Below are 11298 nucleotides of genomic sequence, written 5' to 3'. Positions count from 1 at the left end.
AGGGGTGCAGGTGCCCTTTTGAATTAATATTTCTGTGTCCTTTGGGTAAATACCTAGGAGTGGAATTGCTGGATCATATGGAAGCTCCATCTTTAGTAGGTTGAAGAACTTCCACACAACTTACCATAGTGGTTGGACCAGTTTGCACTCCCACCAGCAGTGCAGGAGAGTTCCTTTTTCTCTACATCCTCGCCAACATTTGTTGTTGCTAGTTTTTTTTTTAATATGTGCCATTCTCACTGGTGTAAGATGGTATCTCAGTGTAGTTTTGATTTGCATTTCCCTGATTACAGTGATGTTGAACATTTTTTTCATATGCCTTTAACAAGCATTTTGAACAACACATTCTTGGCAATGAAGTCTGGACATTTATCAGACATGGTAGAGAAAATTCTCACTCTGCATTATGGAAAGGACAGCCAGATATCAACTGTTATAGTAATGAAACAAGATGGAAAATTTTAACAAACTGTTTGCATTGTTTTCTTAGAGACTTCCTCCACTGCCAGAGATCTTGAATAGCCTCCTGATCAGTCATCCAAAAGTAATTCTTCACATGATTGATGAACTTGTTTCCCACTTTGGGAAGAGAACCACCTTTTTCTATACTTGTTTGTATTTTTGTTTTAATGTCTTCTACAGAACTAGGTCCTTTTGTTGTTTTAGGAGTTTTGTTCCTGTTTTTTTTTTTTTGTTGTTGTTGTTGTTGCTGTTGTTGTTTGTTTTTTAAGGATTCTTGACCTTTTGATCTAGGTATTGATGGTTTTGAGTCTTTTCCATACTGGTTTGATTTTTGTGCATTTTTGGCAGGAGAATCTCATATAGATTTCATTACTGGTGCTTTTTCTTGATCTTCCTCCTCATCAAAATCATCATCGTCATTGTCAGCATCTTCATTAGCAGAAAGTTTTGCTTTTTTTCTGGGGAAATTTGCTACCACTTCCAGAGGCAGAATGCTTCCCAGATAAACTTAGGCGTTTCACACCCCCTCCCCTTCATCTTCTGACTCTGAATCTTCCTTCACAGCTATTAAGTGCTATCCACTCATATCCACAGGCCCTGAACCACAGTTTAGCCATAATACCACAGGGGGCAGGATTTCAAAGTCCCCAAGGGAAAGTGTTGGCTGTTGCAGACATTTTCAAAGTTGCAAGTGTTACTTTAGTAGGACTAGCTTCATACTTCAGTTCTTCTGCTTCAACATTGTCCATTTCACCCTTTGTACCAGCTCCTAAACTCTGTTCTGAAAGATAACTGGTGTTCACATTCATCATTACCCACCTTAAAGTGATAATAATTGTTGGCCTTTAGATTTCAACCAAAAAAGATAGTTATGGGGCTTTAGGGGACTCATGTCCATCGAATCTTCCATGGGGTGATGGCATGCATTTAGGTGGGATAGTAGGCAAGATATAGATAAACAACTGCAGCCTCAGAACAGCTGTGCAGGACACAATCACACCAGGGATGTTTCAGTTCTTATGTTCAAATCTTTAATCCATTTTGGATTAATTTGTGTGTGTGGTGTTAGTATTCTGGTTTCATTCTTTTCAGTGTGGCTTTTCAGTTTTCCTAGCACCATTTATTGAAGAGACTTTCCTTTCTTACTCCATGTTCTTGACTCCTTTGTCATATGTGTGGGTTTATTTCTGATTCTAATATCATACTATTTTTGATTATTATAAATCTGTACTATAAAGTCAGGAACCATGATACTACAACTTTTTTCTTTTATCCTGAGTCTTGCTTAGGCTATTTGGTGTCTTTCATTGTTCCATACACATTTTAGGATTTTTTGTTATATTTCTGTGAAGAGTAGCACTGGCATTTTTGATAGGCATTGCCTTGAATCTGTATATTGACTTGGCTATTTTTTTTTTTTTAAATAGAGGCATGTTTTATTTATTTATTTATTTGTTTGTTTGTTCGTTTATACATGCACTGGGTACAGTCAGAAGCACGGGAGGGTGAGAGAATTCACCAGAGCCAGAACAGGGAGCAGAGCAGGCAGAAGGACCGAAGTACACTGCTGAGGGGAGCAGCGCTCAACCGCTGCGCCACCGGGGAAGCCCTGACTTGGCTATTTTTAAACAATGTTAATTGTTACAATCCAGGAGCACCTTTCTATCTCTTTGTGTATCTGTTCCTTTTAACAATGTCTTATAGTTTTCTCTGTGTTTCACTTCCTTGGTTAGATTTATTCCTCTGTATTTTATACTTTTTGATAAGCTTACAAATGGGATTCTTTTCTTAATTTCTCTTTCTGCTAGTCCTTTTCATATAGAAACTCAACAGACTTTTGTATATCATTTTTTATCCTGTCACTTTATTGAATTCATATATTACTTCTAATAGTTTTTGAATGGAGTCTTTAGGTTTTTTATTTTTATTTTTATTTTTTTAATTAATAAATTTTATTTTTATATTCCTCATACAATTGCAATCCCCCCATTCTGACCCCAATCCCTCCCCTCCCGCCCCTCACCCCCCAAAAAGTGTCTCTGGTTCATAGTTTTTGTTGATTTTGATTTTCACTTTCTTATAGTTATTCATTTTCCTGGTCCCTTATTTAAGTTTTCTAGATCCCTGCTATGAGTGAGACCATCTGGTATTTTTCTTTTTCTTTTTGGCTTATTTCACTGAGCATGATCCCTTCCAGCGTCATCCATGTTGCTGCAAATTGCATGTGTTTATCTTTTTTGAATGCTGAGTAATATTCCATGGTATATATGTACCACATCTTCTTGATCCAGTCATCTATTTTTGGGCATTTGGGCTGTTTCCAAAGCTTAGCTATTGTAAACAGTGCTGCTATAAACATAGGGGTGCAGGTGTTCTTTGGAATTGATGTTTCTGTGTCCTTTGGGTAAATACCTAGGAGTGGAATTGCTGGATCCTGTGGAAGCTCTATGTTTAGTAGGTCCAGAAATCTCCACACAGCTCTCCATAGTGGTTGGACCAGTTTGCACTCCCACCAACAGTGCAGAAGAGTTCCTTTTTCTCCACAACCTCGCCAACATTTGTTGTTGCTATTTTTTTTTAATATGTGCCATTCTCACTGGTGTAAGATGGTATCTCATGGTAGTTTTGATTTGCATTTCCCTGATTGCAAGTGATGTTGAACATTTTTTCATATGCCTGTTGGCCATTCGCATTTCCTCTTCAGAGAAGTTTCTTTTTAGTTCCTCTGTCCATTTTTTGACTGGATTATTTTCTTTGTTGTTGTTGAGAATCATCAGCTCTTTGCAGATTTTTGTGATCAGTCCTTTATCATTAGTGTTGGGTGCAAAAATTTTCTCCCAGTTGGTGGGGTTTCTCTTTGTTTTTGTTATTGTCTCTTTTGCTGTGCAGAAGCTCTTTAATTTGATGTAGTCCCAGCTGTTGATCTTTGCCTTCACTATCACTGCTTTGGGTGATGTGTCTGTAAAGATGTCTTTGATATGCAAATCACGTAGTGTTTCGCCTATATTTCCTTCTATGTATTTTATGGTTTCAGGTCTTATGTCTAGTTCTTCAATCCATTTTGAGTTGATTTTTGTATATGGTGTGAGGTAGTGGTCAAGCTTCATTCTTTTGCATGTAGCGACCCAGTTTTCCCAGCACCATTTATTGAACAAACTTTCTTTGCTCCAATGCATAGTCTTTGCTCCTTTGTCAAAGATTAGTTGACCATAAATCTGTGGGTTTATTTCTGGATTTTCTATTCGATTCCATTGGTCTGTATGTCTGTTCTTGGTCCAATACCATGCAGTTTTGATGATTATGGCTTTGTAGTAGAGTTTGAAGTCTGGGAGTGTGATGCCTCCATTCCCTTCTTTTTTTTTCAGGAGAGCTTTGGCTATTCGGGGTTTTTTGTGATTCCATATGAATTTCATCAATAATTGTTCTATTTCTTTGAAGAATGACATTGAAATTTTGATTGGAATAGCATTGAATCTGTATATTGCTTTTGGTAGGATGGCCATTTTAATAATGTTTATTCTCCCAATCCATGAGCAGGGGATGTCTTTCCATTTCTTTGTGTCTTCTTCTATTTCTTTTAACAGTGTTTTATAGTTTTCTTTGTATAGGTCCTTTACCTCTTTTGTTAGATTTATTCCCAAATATTTGATTTTTTTTGTTTCAATAATAAAAGGGATGGTTTTTTTGATTTCTTCTTCTTCAGATTTATTGTTTGTATATAGGAAGGCTACTGACTTTTGCGTGTTGATTTTGTATCCTGCCACTTTACTGAACTGATTGATGAGTTGAATTAGTTTTTCTGTGGAGTTTTTGGGGTTCTCTATGTATATTATCATATCATCTGCAAAGAGTGATAGTTTGACTTCTTCTTTTCCTATTTGGATTCCTTGGATGTCTTTCTCTTGTCTTATTGCTCTGGCTAGGACTTCCAATATTATATTGAAAAGCAGTGGTGAAAGTGGACATCCTTGTCTTGTTCCAGATCTTAATGGAATTGCTTTCAGCTTTTCACCATTGAGAATGATACTGGCTGTTGGCTTGTCATATATGGCCTTTATGATGTTGAGGTACGTTCCTTGTATCCCAAGAATTTCAAGGGCTTTTATCATGAATGGGTGTTGCACTTTGTCGAAAGCTTTCTCAGCATCTATTGATATTATCATATGGTTTTTATATTTCTTTTTGTTGATGTGTTGGATAACGTTGATTGATTTTCGGATGTTAAACCATCCTTGTGTCCCTGGAATGAATCCTACTTGGTCGTGGTGAATTACCTTATGGATACACTGTTGGATTCTGATAGCTAAAATTTTATTGAGGATTTTTGCATCAGTGTTCATTAGGGAGATTGGCCTATAGTTTTCTTTTTTTATGTTGTCCTTGTTCGGTTTTGGTATTAGTGTAATGTTGGCTTCATAGAACGTGTTAGGTATTATACCTTCCTTCTCAATTTTTTTGAAGAGTTTGTGAAGGATAGGCACTAATTCGTCTCTGAATGTTTGGTAGAATTCATTTGTAAATCCATCAGGTCCTGGGCTTTTGTTTTTGGGGAGGTTTTTGATTACCATTTCAATTTCGCTAATTGTAATTGGTCTGTTTAGGTGTTCTATTTCTTCTTTATCTAGCTTTGGGTGATTGTAGAGTTGTAGGAATTTGTCCATCTCCTCTAGATTGTTAAACTTGTTTCCATATAACTGTTCATAGTAGTTATTAATAATTCTTTTGATTTCTGCTATGTCCGTTGTGATTTCTCCTCTTTCATTTATTATCCTATTTATTTGTGCTTTCTCCCTTCTTGCCCTTGTGAGCCTGGCAAGGGGTTTATCTATTTTATTTATTTTTTCGAAGAACCAGCTCTTGGTTTCATTGATCTTTTGGATTGTTTTTTTTAGTTTCGATTTCATTTATTTCTGCTTTGGTTTTTATTATTTCTTTTCTTCTACTGGTTTTGGGGCTTTTTTGTTGTTCTTTTTCTAGATCTTTGAGTTTCGAGATTAGGTTGTTTCTTTGAGTTCTTTCTTGTTTCTTGATGTGAGCATCTATTGCTATATATTTTCCTCTTATTACTGCTTTTGCTGCATCCCATACATTTAGGAAATTGGTGTCCTCCTTGTCATTCACATCAAAGAATTTTTTAATTTCTTCTTTTATCTCCTCGTTAGTCCAGTGGACTTCCAGTAGTGTGGGTTTCAATCTCCACGAGGTAGGAGAATACCTTGCCTTCTCTTTATGGTTTATTTCTAGTTTGATGCCTTCATGGTCAGAAAAGATGGTTGGTATGATTTCAATCTTGGTGTATCTGTTGATGTTTGTCTTGTGCCCCAGTATATGATCGATCCTAGAGAATGATCCGTGTGCGCTTGGGAAAAATGTATACTCAGATTATTTTGGGTTTAGTGTTCTATATATGTCTGTTAAGCCTAAGCACTCTAGATCCTTATTTAGAGCTTTAGTGTCTTTACTTATTTTTTGTCTTGTTGATCTATCCATTGTTGATAGTGGTGTGTTGAAGTCTCCCACTACGTATGTGTTTTCTCTGATGTCTGTTTTCAGAGATGCCAATAGTTGTCTGATATATTTTGGTGCTCCTTCGTTTGGTGAATATATGTTAATGAGTGTTATTTCTTCTTGAAGTATTATCCCCTTGATCATAATGTAATGACCACTGGGGTCTCTTTTTATCTTTTTAAGTTTGAAATCTGTTTTATCTGATATGAGTATAGCTGTTCCTGCCTTCTTTTTTGGTCCATTTGCTTGTAGAATTGTTTTCCATCCTTTAACTTTGAGTCTATTTTTATCTTTTGCAGCTAAATGTGTTTCCTGGAGACAGCAAAAGGTTGGGTTTTGTTTCTTAATCCAGGCTGCAACTCTGTGTCTTTTTATTGAAGAGTTTAGTCCATTTACATTTAGAGTTAGTATTGATATGTTAGCATCTGTATTTGCCATTGTGTTTCTCTTTCCTTTGATTTTATTTATTTATTCTTTTAATAACTTTCTTTGGCCTTCTTTTGTTGTTATTCGTCCCTCTGAGGTTCTGGCTTTAGGACTCCTTGTAGTATTTTTTGGAGTGGGGGTTTAGTCGCAATGAAATTCCGGAGTTTCTGTTTGTCTGGGAAGGTCCATATTCTTTCTTCAAAGAGGAAGGAGAGCTTTGCGGGATAGAGTATTCTTGGTTGGCATCTGTTTTCTTGGAGTCTGTTGACTATGTCCCTCCACTCTCTCCTTGCCCGTAGTGTTTCTTCAGAGAAGTCTGATGTCAGCCTGATTGGTTTCCCTTTGAATGTTATCTGTTTCTTCCCTCTTGTTAGTTTCATTATTTTTTCTTTGTCTTGGATTCTTGGGAGCTTTACTATTATGTGTCTTGCTGTATTTTTCCTTTCGTCATGGAAGTTTGGTGTTCTTCTTGCTTCTTGTATATCAATTTTCAGATCCTTCTTAGCGTTTGGGAAGTTCTCTTCAATTATATCCATGAATATTTTCTCTGTTCCTACATCTCTCTCCTCTCCTTCTGGGATTCCTATAACTCTTATATTTCCTTTCCTCATGGAGTCAGATAGTTCCCGAAGTCTTTCTTCGGTCTTTTTCCTTCGTACTTCTCCTTCCTTTTCTGTTTTAGTTCTTTTTATTTCTGTGTCTTCAAGAGTACTTATTCGTTCTTCCATTTCATCTATTCTGCTTTCACTGCTTTTCCCAGAGTTCTTTAGCGTCTCCATTAATTCTTTGATCTCCTGCATTTCTTTTACTTCCCTCTTTAGGGACTCAATTTCATTCTTCTGATCATTAATTATTTTCCCCTTATCATTGTTTTCCTTTATGACTTCTGTCAGTTTTTTAATCACAGCAATTTTAAATTCTCTATCTGGAAGGCTCAGAAGTTCTTCCAAGTTACTGTCATTGCAATCTGGTAGATGGTTTTCTTTTTGTGGTGTGCTATTTTGCTGAGGAGTTGCTGGGTTGCATGTTGTTTTTCTACTCCCTACTGCCTGTTTTCTAATTTGCCGTATTCCTTGTGACACTGTGTTGCTGGTACTGGCCGGCATCTTGGGCGACCTTCCCAGCTCACCACTGGCTCCTCTGGGGAACTTCTGCTGGGTTCACAAGTTTCCAGCAAAGACAGGTCCCTGCTCTGTCTCCTCTGTGAGCCTTCTGCTGGGTTCACACAGTCTCCAGCAAGAAGGGTCCCTGCTGCAAAATACCAGAGCCGGGGACGCGCTCCCCTGCACGCCCGGTCTGCCCCAGCGGTGGGTGCTGCTCCCCTCTGGGCTGGAACTGCAGGCTAGAAGGTGCCCGGTGTGGGCAAGCCTCCCAGCTTAACCTCTGTCTCCTCGGTGAGCCTTCTGCTGGGTTCACACAGTCTCCAGCAAGAAGGGTCCCTGCTGCAAAATGCCGGTGCCGGCGACGCGGAGTCTTTAGGTTTTTTAAATATATAATATCATGTCACCTGCAAATAATGAGTTTCCGTTTTTTTTCTTACCTAATTCCTCTAGCTGGAACTCCCAATACTATGTTGAATATAGTGGTGATAATTGGCATCCTTGTCTTGTTCCTGATCTTAGAAAAAAAAAAAACTTTGACTCTTTCAACATTGAGTATAATGTTAGCTGTGGGGTTGTCATAAATGGCCTTTATTGTATAGTGATAAGTTCCTTCTGTGCTCATTTTATTGAGAGTTTATCATCAATGGATCTTGAATCTTGTCAGATGATTTCTGCATCTGTTGAAATGATCATATGATTTTATCCTCTGTTTTGTTGATGCAGTATATCATATTCAGTTGGAGATGTTGAACCATCCTTGCATACCTGGAATAAATTCCAGCTGATCATGATACATGATCCTTTTAATATTGCTCAGTTTGTTTTGCTGATATTTTCTTGAATACGTTGCACCTATGTTTATCAGAGATACTGACCTATAATTTTCTATTTTGTGATATTCTTGTTTGGTTTCAGTATCAGGGTAATGTTGGGCTCATAAAATGAGTCTGGAATTGTTTACCTGGGACATTTTTAAAAGTCCTGATTCCCAGGCCAAACCTCAGACCAACCACATCAGAAACTGGGACCCAAGCATTAGCAGTTTCCTTATCTCTCTAGAGGTTTTCCGGTGTGCAGCCACGGCTGACAACCACTGCACCAAAGGCCTTATCTTTGGTTTCTGTTCTTTCCTAAAGCTCCTGGCATTGAGGCAGTCTAATATTGGAATCAGACAAATCTGAGTTTGAATCCTGGTCACATCACTCATTATTTATGTAACTTCAGAAAGGTATTTAATTGATGTCTGTATTTCTCATTTTCAAGTAAGCATGGAAATACCTAACACAATTTTTATAAATATTAAGTTATGAGCTAGTGTATACAAAATACCTGTCATGTAGTAAGCCCTCAGGACATTTGCTTTCTATGGCATTTTGTTTGGTCCTTGCTGAATGTTATTTTTCTGTCCTTTCCCCCTAAGGATGTCATTGCCTTCCTCCCCCTTTATCCATAACTTCATTTTCTCCTTTAGCTTTAATTTTCAGTCCTTGTCAAATGATTCCCCTGTGTAGTTGTCTAGGCTGACTTTCCTCTTGTACTGTGTGCTCATTTTCCCAGTCTGTATGAAACATCTTCCGATGAATGTCTGTAGCACCCAGGATTCATGCTTTGCCAGGCACAGAAACTGACCATTGTAAGTACAATTGGCTATCTCTCATCATCCCTAGGAAAGCTGGAAAACCAGGTTGGAAAACAGGCAAGATTGTGGGGATGTTTTGTAGCTGGGACTCTGGCCAAAATCACTTAGCTGAACAAATGTGATACAAAAAGCATTGCTGAATACTGGAAAGTGCAGCTTCTAATGGACATGGATTCCTGGGGCAATCATCACCTCTAAAAGAATTCTCCCCTGAGAAGGAGGGAGAGGGATAAGAGGGAGGGAGGGAGGAGCACAGGGGACTGTGGTAATGGTGCACGGGTGCCTTGGGGAAAGAAATTCTATGGGGACTCAACCTGAGGGGGTGGGGGGAAGCAGATATTGTTTAAAAAATAAAAATAAATAAAAATAAAAAATGTATATCTAAAATTTTTTTAAAAAATAAAATGGCAAAACAAACCAAAAAAAAAAAAAAAAGAATTTCCTCTGATTGTGATTTTTTTTGCAATATTAATTCCAGTTTCAACTTCCAGAACAGGTGTGTCTATTTGGCCAAAGCAGGTGGCATAGCCTTACCCTAGCAGCAAGAGAGTCAGGAAAGAAAATATTCAACTTTTTTTTTTTTTTTACTTCTGTAATGAGAAGTGAGGTGTACCTTCCAGTGAGACTAACAGTCAGGAAATTCCACATTGTGGGATGGGTGGTCAAAAATGGCAAGTGCCTACTGCAATATCCTATAAATACCTCAAATTTAACATGCCCCAACCAATCTGAATTCCACCACTACCTCCACCCAAACTGGGTTTGCCTGTTGGTTTCCTTATTCAGTTAATTATATCACAGTCTGATATATTTTTTTTAATTTTTTTTACATCATTGTTTATTTTTTTTTCTTAAGATTTATTTATTTATACAAGCACACTAGGTACAGTCAGAAGCGCGGGAGGGTGAGAGAATTCACCAGAGCCAGAGCAGGGAGCAGAGCAGGCAGAAGGACCAAAGTACACTGCTGAGGGGATCAGCGGGCAGCAGGAGAGGTCTCCACGCCATGCAGGACCCTCCTCTGGTGGCCGGGGAGCAGCTGGGGACCGAACCGGTGCTGCAGAGGCCGCGGGCAGCTTCGCAACCCAGCGTTCAACCGCTGCGCCACCCGGGAGGCCCACAGTCTGATATTTCTTGAGTGATTTCTATTCTCTGTGGATTTGCTTCTCTTCTTACATACATATATCTATCTGCACCTAATGTGCAGCATTCTCCTCCTTCAAGACTCACTGCAAAAACTACGTCCTTCATGGGCCTTCTTTGATCTCTTAATCAGAATGACTTTCCTCTCCCCTTTGTATTCCCACAGAACTAAAATTTGCATTTATTTAGTTGCTTATGTGTGGCACCCTCTTTCTATACTGTTAACTCTGAAACCAGGGATACACAATCTATTTATCTATGCCTCCCCCTCACAGAACCCAATGTGTTTTACTTAGCAAGTATTTTAAAATATGACTTCTTAGTTGAAATGGTTTCTGCTAAAGTTCTCTCCTGTTGTAGATAATCACTCATATCACCACATCAAAGACACCATTAAATATAAGATGCACTGTGATTTATGTACAGCTAGAAAAGAAAAAAATATTGTTATGAAACCTTGATATACCACTGACTGTAAGATGCTTCTTGATTTTGTAGATATAAACTGTTTTTTAAAAAATTGCGCCTTAGAATTTCTGAACTACAATAGTATCATTGTAGTTTAATAGCAATATAATTTATTCTATAACATCATTAGCTATGAATAATTTATAGCATTGATACAGGGCAGTAAGGGACACTAAAACTGGCCAAGGACACTACCCAGATAGTTTACTGGTCACTCTCTGAGTTCTTCACCTGCATGTACAATTGCAAGACTACTTAGGCTCAGGGAACAACAATGGGATTTATTTAACAAACCAGGGAAAAATGAAGAGTTATTGAGGCCAAAAATGGCCTTTATTTCACCCGCAACAGTGTCCAGTGTTTTTCAATCCTAAACAAAAGCACCTAAGATGGCATCTTCCCACCACTGAGGTGGAGCTCCTCTCCTGAACAATAGGCTGCGTGTCCAAGATAGTGTCTTCCTGCCTCTGCTGACTGGAGCACGTTTCAGCCAGACTCTAGACCAGGTTCCAACTCACAAGGACAACAGTAGCTGCAACAAGAGATGCT

The 11298-nt window shown here is 38.3% G+C and overlaps 1 pseudogene across 1 annotated transcript; it reads right to left on the bottom strand.

The window, feature by feature from the left end:
• Positions 1-433: 433 nt before the first annotated feature.
• Positions 434-1372, bottom strand: LOC311186997 (nucleophosmin-like; annotated as a pseudogene). The gene has a single exon. The product of its transcript is annotated as a nucleophosmin-like (transcript).
• Between the last annotated feature and the right edge of the window lie 9926 nt (positions 1373-11298).

Source organism: Talpa europaea (genome assembly GCF_964194135.1).
Source record: "Talpa europaea genome assembly, chromosome: X".
Lineage (NCBI taxonomy): Eukaryota > Metazoa > Chordata > Mammalia > Eulipotyphla > Talpidae > Talpa > Talpa europaea.
The sequence above is the reverse complement of the archived record's forward strand: the minus strand, read 5'-3'. Positions and strand labels throughout refer to the sequence as shown.